The 11,442-nt window shown below is 34.2% G+C and overlaps 2 long non-coding RNA genes across 2 annotated transcripts; both read right to left on the reverse strand.

The window, feature by feature from the left end:
* Positions 1 to 4,019: 4,019 nt before the first annotated feature.
* On the reverse strand, positions 4,020 to 7,306 carry LOC109007637. Its single transcript, XR_004798053.1, has 5 exons — positions 7,235 to 7,306; positions 6,979 to 7,131; positions 6,443 to 6,619; positions 5,513 to 5,580; positions 4,020 to 4,265 (listed from the first exon to the last, which is right to left on the reverse strand). It is a non-coding gene; the product is annotated as an uncharacterized LOC109007637 (long non-coding RNA).
* Positions 7,307 to 8,124: 818 nt separating this feature from the next.
* LOC118343737 lies at positions 8,125 to 10,822 on the reverse strand. Its single transcript, XR_004798054.1, has 3 exons — positions 10,753 to 10,822; positions 8,452 to 8,591; positions 8,125 to 8,255 (listed from the first exon to the last, which is right to left on the reverse strand). It is a non-coding gene; the product is annotated as an uncharacterized LOC118343737 (long non-coding RNA).
* Between the last annotated feature and the right edge of the window lie 620 nt (positions 10,823 to 11,442).

Here is an 11,442-nt window from a genome sequence, read left to right on the forward strand (position 1 = left end):
TCAAATCTCACTTCTCTCTTTTAGTTCTCTCTCCATCGCTCTTTGTCATTGTGTTCACTCATCTCCATCACTCATCTTCGTTGCTCTCTGTATCCATCGTAGTTGTTTGCATAATCATCACTGAAGGTAAACCCCAAATCCGAAAGCCCTTTTAGTATTTTATGTTTTTTTTTTTTGAGTTATGGAGATTGGATGAATGTTGGAATTAAATGGAGATGGATGATGAAATTTGTAAACTGTGTGCTGTGGAGATTTGATTGTGCATGTTTTGATGTTGTGATTTTGTGTGTATATGTATGTATTTTGATTTTAATCCGAACCCTCTTTGAAACCTCTAAATTAATTTAGAGTTTCGGATTGGAACCCTAAACCTTTAGGGTTTCAACGGAATATTGGACATTTTTCTTATATACGTTTATAAAACAAATTAACCAATTAATTTGCTAGTATTTTTATTGATAAAACTTTTTAAGGGAAATCTGCACTTAATTACGTAATCCATGCATATCACAGATCCCAACAGGCTCGAGGCACATGATCTATATCGAAATTTTTATCTTTATTGTAAATATTTCCAAAATATTAAGCTTTACTCTTATATATGAAATCACGTCATCATGAACTATCTCATTATATCATTATCAAATTATAATTAGTGCTATAAAATCACATCGATCGTCATCCAGCTACTATATCGATATCCATATCTATATTTATATATATACCATATTGTTTTCAAAGTATAGAGCTTTATTCTTATGAAACAACATCATCCACTCATAATTAAATGAAAATGAACTAATTAAACATGTCATTAACTTAAACTTCTTGAATGAAAAATAATACATCTAATTAAATTGCTAATTTTTATTTAAAAGTAGACTCAAATGAAAAATAATAAATCTAATTTAATTAAAAAATTTATTTAAAAGTAGTTGTCGTCTTTAAGTCTCCCTAGACTTTTTTCCCCCCTAACTTATGCCATTAACCAATAGATCTCATAAATATTATTAAATTTTAAAAGAAATAAAAAGAGTATATTTGTTATGACTGATTGCCATCAAGGACCATAATAAGTTTTTTTTTTTTTCAAATGACTTGCACGAGACTTGCATACCTTGAATTTGTATCCAACAACATTATTCATTGTATAAATAGATGTTGTTCTCTCTTTTCAATCAAGTCAGATTTGTCAGACTTGTCATCACTGATAGAGAAGAAAATGAGGGAATGGGGGAAGAAGATCAAGTACATTTTTTTTTCCTTCAAAAAAGGGAGATGGGGACGACCAGCGTAGCTATCCTCTCTGGACGTGACCATAGGAGTCCCTTCCCGTTGTGGAATGTCCGATTTGAGCCATAGCTACTGCCTAATGAGCGAGCCCGTCACCACAGCACCACCAAGCTGTCAGCTGGTCCAAAGCACATCCCATAAACCCTTAGTTAGGCACTACTCCAGCAAGCAGTTTCGAATTACACCTGACTCGAACTCTTGACCTCGAGGCTATGAAATACCAACTCGTACCAACGAAGCTACCACCTAGTGGTAGAAGATCAAGTACTTGTTTAGCTAAGATTTTGAATATTAAAACGCTAAACTTAATACGTTTGAAAACAAAATTCACATTGTTTTAACTTAGTTACATAGAGTATTTCTCATTTATTAAATTTACTTATTCATGCAAATTGAAGTCCACGACTTCTTATCTATTAATAATTGTATTGCATGCAATATGACATCCACGACAGAATTCCAAAAATATATATAACTCCAAGGGTGCATAGTGGTCTTGGGATGACTAGTCATGATAAATTGGACGTACGTACTTGATATTTCAAAACTCTGCATTCATTCACTTGGACCATTGGACTAAGAGAGTTTTTCTTGAATTACCTGTGCACTTGCAGATTACCGACTCCTACCAAATCCTATGTGTTGATTGTTGATATTAGTGATATGTTTTTGTTTTAATTTCAAATTTGTTGCTTGTTTCAGATAATGTCTTCCTCTATTTTCTCAGATTTTAGTGATAGATATCCTACCCCTATGGGGCGTAACCCAACACCTAACCCTACGGACCCTAGTCCTAACCGCACAGAACCTTTCTCTGCCCCAAAGCCCACACAAAATAAGAAATTTGTTTTCATAGTTTGGTTTCACTTTACTCAACTAGATGGTGGTGGCCCTAATAACCCCCAAGCAAAGTGTAACCACTTTGGTAAATTCTATGAATGTCATTATAGGAAACATGATACATCATAGTTAAATGTGCACTTAGAATAACAATGCAAGAATAGTCCAATATTGAGATTTTTACAAAAGAAAAGTCAATCTAGACTAGAGATTAGACTAAAAAAATAACAAATGTGAGTAGTGAGGGTTCTACGTTGAATGGGTATACTAAGTATGACCCCGTTGTATTGTCCCTTAATTTTTTTTTGTAGTTATATAATTTTTTATATCTAATTGTTTTTATAATCTTACTGTCATATATACACCTCAAGCATCAATCCTAATTCCAAACCGAAACTCAAATGATATATTCTCAATATTGCATATTGATCCCCATCTCATCTTGGTTAGTCAGATTTTAATTTGTAATTTTTTTTTTTATTTCTAATAGTTCTTTGTAATTTTAATTTTTGTTTTTTTGTTTATAATTCTAATTTATCTTTATATTCAATTGTTAATGTTTCGGATTTTATGATCTCACAACAAGCAGCACTAAATTCTATTTCCACCCTTGGCCACCTACTCCAAATGTCAAAGTCAAAGTTTAAACAGCTCATTTTTATCATTCTTGTTCAATTGTATTTAGATATTACATATTTAGTTCTTTGTAATGTTGATACAATGTCCCTTTTATGTTTGTAATTTTTTAATTGTTTTATGTTAATTTGTATTATTGTAATAGTTTAGTTATTATAGTTTTATTATAAATTGTATTATTGTAAATTGTAATAGTTTAGAAGTTATACTTAGGAGTATTAGTAAATTGTAAATTGTATTGTAAATTGTAAATTGTATTAGGACTTAGGAGTATTAGTAATACTTCATTTTATCTTAATTTGTATTTTTTTTTATTGTAAATTCAATACATTGTTTGTTGCTATTTAGTTATTATACCTTTTTTTTTTTTAATATTGTTGGGCCCAAATTGGCCCAAAAACACTGAAATGGGCTAAAGAAACAGCTTCTATGGCCCATTTGGGGTCCCGCCGGGAGAGGGTTGGAAACCCCACCCCCATCGCTTGCGGGGCGGGGGTGGGGGCATGGGATGGGGAGGGGGTGGCCCCGCACCATATGGCGCAAGTAACACCTTTAGATACAACTGCGATTGAGTACTTTCAACAATCGGCTACTCAAACTGTCAAAAACTAATTACATAATGGAGGTACTTGTTGTGGATCTCATCCCATCTTTGCCCATAAACTTTGACCAAAATATAGCTTTGTTGAGTCCACTACTAATGCTCCAACAACCCGCAACGTTAAATTGCAGCTAAAGTGGTCTTTAGTCATTACTCCTCACTCGAAACTACTCTCATTTTGGTAATCTGATTAATCGATGCCACCCTCCACAAAGTTGTTGCTGGATTGATGACCGGAGGGACCAAATTAGGGTAAGTTTGGTTTTAGAATCCATGTCCAAGCTGTGGGTCTTGGTTAAATTAAAATCTGGACGGAATACCACTAAATTCACACAGGCATATAATGTCCGTACCATAGCATCGCCAGTATCTCTCCCCTTCCATTGATCATTCAAGTGACTAGATCTGTTAGACCATGAGATGAGAGAGCATATATTTGCCCCGCTATGAGCCCTAGTATGGATACTTCACCTCTACAGCATTGTTCAAGGTTTGCCCTTATCATATGATTATGTGCAGGATGCTGAATGGGTTTCATTTCACTCGTGAAACGTTGAGAAATCTTTAATTTTCAAGGAGGAAATAGATATGAGATTTTCTCTGGAAAATGAACTTAAAAAGTTTTATTTGACCAGTATATGTAGCATGATGCAGTAAACACATAAAACAATATCTTATTTGATGGTCAATCCACAAAAGAAGTGAAGCAATCTCTTAGTACGAGACAGAATGGTAAGATTTACCGGCGGCAGCTCAACTTATTGCATTAACAAGAGTAAAAGAATGCGATATGAAGGACAGACAGTCATGCTCGTTTTGTACGCCTTCCAACTAGAAGGGCCAACTTCTGTATCAATCTTGAGGGAGATGTCAAGTGCTTTTACAGAATGTGTTACTGCACCATTGCAAAAAAAAAAAAAAACAGCTGAAGATTGTTAATCATACTGGGAATATCAGTATTAATACTATTACTTGACTGTAAATTAACAACAACTACTTCAAAGACCAAAATACTTAACTAGCTAGGGTACAAATACCAGATGATTTTTTGAGAATGCTTTGTTCCGATCCATCAAGCCCCTTTGAATTTTCCCATTTGACCTCATTCAAATATTGGGCATTATCTTTTCAATCGCTAAATTTAATTCTAATATCTCATCTTCTACATTTTGTCATTATTTACCTACTTATTTCTTGGGTAATTAAACAAGGTTCAGTTTCTCAACTCGGACCAATTTTAGAAAACAAAAGCATTACATGTGTGATTTTTGATAGACCAACAGAAGTATACTGTTAATGCAATGCTTTTGGATTCCCTTCCCATTACATGTAGCAACAAGTGTTTTAACATGATAAGGAATATAAAAGTACTTTCTCATTAGTAATTCTCACCACAACCAGGAGGAAAATACCAAGGTACCTTGACCACTTGCTGGCATGAGATTTTAAAAAAAACTTTGAATTGGGATACAAATTTTACAATATCTACCGAGAAATTTAGGGGAAAATACACTTTTCATCATAAAACTAATAGTCGATTTGCAATCTGGTATATAAACCACCAAAGTTGAGGCATTGTACCCAAACGTATTAACAACATGCGATGTAGCACACTACATCGCATGTTGTTAATACTTTTGGCAACTTTGGTGGTTTATGTACCAGATCATAAATGGGCTATCAGTTTGGAAGTGCAAAGTGTACTTTCCCCAAAAAACTCACCACTGCTGCACCAGAAGCAGCAGTACAACCCATCGATTAATAGTTTGGTGTCATTGTCTGATGGAATCGGAAGTGCACTGAGTTCACACAGGTACAACATTCTCATTTATAGGCAATACTTCCACAGCCACTGCAGCGGGTACATCTCCAATATCAATGGAACTAGCTACTCATGCAGCAACATGACAGCATATTGAATGAGCTTAGAAAAAAAAAAGACAGCATATTGAATGAGTATATCTCACTTCAGGAGTACATCTCCTTTTAATGAGTTGTACCTTCTATGTGCATCATAGTCCACTCAGATATTCTCTATAGGACAACTTGAGCAGTACCAATTCTACCAAAACAGCTTTATCATCTGTTTTGATCATTGAAACTATAATCTTCGATAATTAATATTAAGAGTTGCAACATTACCTAGAAATGTAGGTCACTCCAGTTTGTCCAATTTTGTGTACCGTTTCAAGAGTGACATTGCCTGATGCCTATCACCATCATGCAAACTTCTAATTAGCTTAAAAAAAGGCACAAAATCAATCGAACTATGATTTCACTTCATTCAATTGCAAGATCAAACTCATTCAACATTGTAACAAAGAAAATTGCACTCAATGTCTAGAACAAACAAGAACAATGATTATGTGTGACTAGTGCTTAAAATAGATTAAAATGATGGTCTCCCAAAAAGATATAAATGAGAAGAAAACTCAGCAAAAAAAAAAACAAAAACAAAAACAAAAACAAAAACAAAAAAACTCAAACAGATGGAAGGACTGAATGGAGATGATAAAGAAAATGCAGCAGTTATTCCGTAACGATGGTCATTGTTGCTATACACCTGCCCTCACAGGCTTCAGACTAACCATGAAGATGCATTGCATTGAGTTAATGGCATGAACATCCAAACACATGTACTAAGGCCTGAATGGAAATGTTGAGACAATGAAGCAGCTATTCAGTATTGATATTCATTGCTGCTATACACCCTCCCTGACAAGCTTCATGCTAACCATGCATCACATTAAGGTATTGGCATGGGTATGGGAAAAAATGTACTCGAATAAATGGAATTCTAAATACTGGTACGAGCATGTTCTACCACAAAATCTCACATATATAAGAGATTAAAAAAATGATCTCTCTTTTATTGTGGTAGTCAGGAATGTTTTACACCCATGGCTGAAATAATGATCAATTGGGCCATGTTAACATGCATTTTTTGTTTATTTTTGGAAAAAAATATAACTGCAGGGTAGACAATAATGAAAGATCTTGTTAGATCTATATAGCTAACTAATACGCCAAATGTTATGACAAAACGAATGAAGAATATAGAATATTAGATACCTCAGTCTCAAATCTCTCATCAATCATATCCACAGCTTCTTTAAGCCATAGATGCATCTACATCTCCATTGGTAACGGTACAACCATATTATCCAACATTATTCGATTCAAGGCTGTCTTTGCTTGAGATGCATAATGCAATACCTCGTTTACTTCGTAAAGTGTCCTGGTTTCAACCTGGGGGAAAAGGGAAAAAGAAGAAAAATAACACAGATATTGTAACAATTATCATTTCTGCAAAAACCAATTCAGCACACACATGTGAAACAGAGAGACGTTCACACTCACACACACAAGTAAACAAAAAAAAAGAAAAGAGAGGGACATCATTCTTGAACACTTACACAAAAAATCTATGGGTGGACCTACCAACTACAACGTTAATTTGTAGAAATCATTCAGGAAGACTCGGCAATTAAATGAAATTTACATCAAGAAACATATGGGGATATAAGATACTTGACAATTGTCACCTCAGCTTATAGATAATTGACAGACATCAAAACCATTGAGATTTTAGAAGTAGAGAATAGTACCTCAACCTCCATTTGAAGGTTCTATTGCTCTAAATACATGTCAACGGATTTAATGGCATTCTTGATGCCTCCAGCTATTGATATATGGTTATCTTTTATCAAGACCATATCGAATAAACCCATTCTATGGTTCTGCCCTCCATCAATAAGGACCTATAAAGAGAGAATATTAGAAGGTCAACCCAAAAACTTGTAAACAAATTATCGAAAATTACAGTTATTAAGTAAAAGCAAGGAAGTGATCTACACCACCCACTTATCCACCAATCGTAAACCCGGAGCAGTTTTCCTCATCTCTAAATACATGCAGGGTATGCAGTGTCTGCCATTTCCTGCTAAAAACAAGAATGTCATCTTAAATTTCTCCTTCAGGCAGCACATATCTGTCAAAGACTGATAAGCATTTAGCTCGGTGTAGTGGACCTTAAACGACAACTGTACATTGATAAATCTGAATTTTGTACAACATAATTCATCAATTTGAAAAACTAGAAAGAATATACCGTGTTCAGTCTTAGTCCCTCAACAAACATTGTGTGTTGATCATATTGTCTAAATCATATATTGAGGCGTAGAGGCAGAGAATCAAGTAATTCTTCTCAAAATACAATGTGGCTACGCAAATAGATAGCCTCCCACACTTACAACAGTCAACAACCCCCTCCTCTTTCTTTGTTTATGGGGTAGGTACTATAATCCAGCTATAAAAGGTCAGTGATTTTCCTATGCCCCCAATTTATAATTATCCACAATTATGCGTGCTCTAGTACACAACTTATATAAGCAAGACTAAAAATGCAGGTAAAGATTTATAGCAACTTTTAAACTATTGCAAAAGTGACACCTTTGATAAAGTGGCTATTCCGCTCATCTTCTTCATAAGCTAGCCTTTCAGCCAAAACAATGCTGTGTGCCGGTCCTGCACATGAATAAGGATTAGAAACATCTCCCGATGGAATTCTAAAATGCTACAGGTAATTCAATTTTCTAGGCTTGTTGTAAACTTTTCCAAACTGCAGTCCTTTATGAATGTAATCTCTATCTTTCTCAGACCACTCCACCTTAAATTAAAATTTATATTAATAATGATCAAGCATGAAGACAACTCAAACAAAAAATGTTGACTTTTGCAGTCCAGTACCTTTAGAGAAGGGTCAACCTCATGAAATACCATATCTGCAAGCGCAAGGCTAGCAATGAAACCATCTTCCTTTGCCAAAAAATTAGCTTCCACTTCCATGTCACAACAGGAATGGTGGCCATGCTAGTCACATCCCCTGCAAAATAATGTGAACAAATTGTCAGGCATTGTAAAATATTGAATGCTACTTATAGGAGCCTTTCCTATGTTAAAAACCATGAAAATCGTTACAAAAGGACTCTGCCTCTACTCGGCAACACAAATAAGACCAAATTTTATAATCATTGAAACCATTTAGAAGAACTGGAAAAGAGGATAGATGATAAGATAACCTTGACCCCCGGCATCCTCAGCAAGGGCTAACTTGATGACTCCCTTCAAATCATAGGTCGGGTGCAAAGGAGGCTTTAAAGCCATGGATTCAAATGACATTCTTGGATTTCTAGCAGTTGCAACCACTCTAACAATTTGTCTGCAATGTGCAGAGAATTAAATCATGGTGAACCACTGGATTTAGTAAATGTAATTCTTTAAGCATATGCATAAACAAACCTTGAGAACGTAGATATGCAAGGCACAACTAGTGGAGATAGATTGGATCCTAACCATTAATTTTTTGATTCTGAAGCTCTTAGGAAGTGTTCAATGTGCTGCTCAGCTTTTTTACTCTATACATCAAGCCTCTTCTATTATACATGCCACAAAAAAAGTGTGAATGAAATCCAATCACCGCTTATGTTTCTTTTTGGATGAGTGACAAGAAAATCTCAAGTGGATATTGGACTACTGCATGTATCTTAACAACAAAGTCAGAGTTACCAAAAGGCATATGTAAGAAACGTTTTTTCCTTTTAAGGAAAATACAACACCTGAAAATATTAATATATTATTTTCAGAACTCCTTCCCTATCCGATTGTTGTAGTATTGAATACTCATATGCATGAAGACTTAAGGGCAATACACCTCACTCGCATAAACAATGTGCCACCATACAAACACGTTACACACTTTTACTAGTAATTTATAGACATGCAAAACTGTTGAACCCATAACCTTATCCTCAACCTTATCCTAAAAGGGGAGAAGGTGCCCTTTGAGTTAAAGTTCATCCATCAAATATGTTATATGTTCTTTTAGAGGAAAGTTACACATGAAAATGGGAACTTTTGAACCCATGACCTCACCCTTCACCTTGCTTTTACAAGAGAAGGAAATGTCATTTGAGTCAGAGTTCATTGACCAACTATTACAAACAATTTTGTCGGTAAAATCAGAAATGTTAATAATTTTATAGTTTTTTACTAGTTATTATTCTTCACTATAAACAAACACTAACATAAGATAAATGTATGACCAGTGTCATAAAGTCATATAGATAGAGATATATAAAGCCATGTTCCTATGCCCCAATTTGTAAGAGGTGTCTTGTCCAAACATAGCACCAAACGGGATTGTATCTCGTTGTCCTTTTGATGTTTTGATTCTTTAGGGATTTGAACTTTCTAGTTTGATGATCTGTTTGGTTACTTGGAAAATATTTTTTTGTGTATATCTTTAAAGTTTGTAGCATCTTATTAATATTTTACCAGCAAAGATGGCACATGGTTTAATGGCATGCTACTTGTGACTGCTTAGACCAGACATTATAGAATCTTTAAACAAGGTTTATATGTGTGAGCAAGAAAGAAAAAAATGTAAATTCTTTTAGGGATTTGATGCCAAGGTTACAAAAACTTGAACTTGTCAATCAGCTTATGCAAAATTGGCCAACAAAGTTTATGGGATGAAAGGATGAAGGTAGCAGCAGCAAAAACTAGGAATCTGAATGCAGAGGGATAAAAGAAACTATGAACATCCCATAATTTTGGCATTTAGCAATAGCTATTGGGAAAGAAAGTAAGAGCACGAATTATAGATTTTGTAACAACGAAAAGTAAGAGTACTAAAGAACTGAAAACTATAATGTACTGGAGCCAGTTTTTATTGTTGTCTTGTAGCAAAACCTATGGAAAGGAACAAGTAAATCCCTAAAACACGAAATAGATATTAAAAGAGGAGCGCCTCGTTAAAGACACGAACTATTTAGCAAGTCACAGCCATTGCCGATTGTGCTATAGTGTCAGTGATGGTAGTAAACCGTTAACTCAAATGCTGTGGCATGAAACGTGTCAGAATCTTTTTTTTTTTTTTTTTTTTTAACGTAGGCATCCTCCATCCAACGGAAAAGGGCTCCAACATTCCCAAGCTTCCCAGACATATACTGGTGAAAGGGGAAAAAACAATGAAGCAGAAACTAATATCATAACATGTTTATATCTTGTCAACCATTCGGCTTAAAAGTTAACAACTTCACAGCCGAAGGACCCGTGCACCATTTCATCGACTACCAACAAACTGGTCTAGGCACTCGGAAACTCTTGTGTACAAATAGTATATCGCAAGGCATAAAACTTGAGAATCATGCTAGATTATCAACGTCGAATGGCAACCTAGGAATTAAAGAAGTGAATATATAATGAAGAAAAACCAACCATACTAGCACAAAAAAAAGGTGAGAAAAGTGAATAAAACTGAGAGAGTGATCATCTTGAAAAGAGATGTTACAAGCATTCGTAAGGGATGGATATTTTACCTGATTGGAGATTGCAGTCACAATTAGCTGAGGCAGAGAATTACAGGAGATTAGTACTTCGGGACAGCGGTTGTGAGTGACTGCTTCTCAGATAATATATTACCGAGAGTATTTAGATAAAAGAAAAATGCTACTTTGTCTGTTTAATTTATTTTTTTATTTTGATATTTTATGTTTTTTAATTTTTTTAATTTTTTTTATTTAATAATTAAATGAATGACTATTAATATATTAATTATTAATTTTTTTCTAAAAGAATAGTGCGAGACTGCTATTTAACAATCATCGTTAGGCGTGCCGTCTAGCACAAATTTTTTTATTTTTATTTTTTTTCATTTCATATTTTTTTAAAATATTTAAATATTTTTAAAAAATAAAAATATATATTAATATATTAAAAATTATTTTTTAATCATTATAAAAAAATGATATTTTCCTTTTTATTATTGATGGTTTATGCAATCTAAACCAACTGTGCGGAGAAACCATTTTCTTTCTAAAGACCTTATGTGTTAGGTGAGAATTTTCCACCCAAGCCCTATACTATTCAGCTAAAGTTTTGCCTGCCGCCATCATCATAATAATTAGTAATTGTTGTTACTTGATTTTGATTTTGATTTTTTTTTTTTTTTTTTTTGTAGCAATTGATCATGGCCGTTGATTCAAGGGACAGGCATCTCTTACTTGGTC

Source organism: Juglans regia, chromosome 13 (genome assembly GCF_001411555.2).
Source record: "Juglans regia cultivar Chandler chromosome 13, Walnut 2.0, whole genome shotgun sequence".
NCBI classification, from domain to species: domain Eukaryota; kingdom Viridiplantae; phylum Streptophyta; class Magnoliopsida; order Fagales; family Juglandaceae; genus Juglans; species Juglans regia.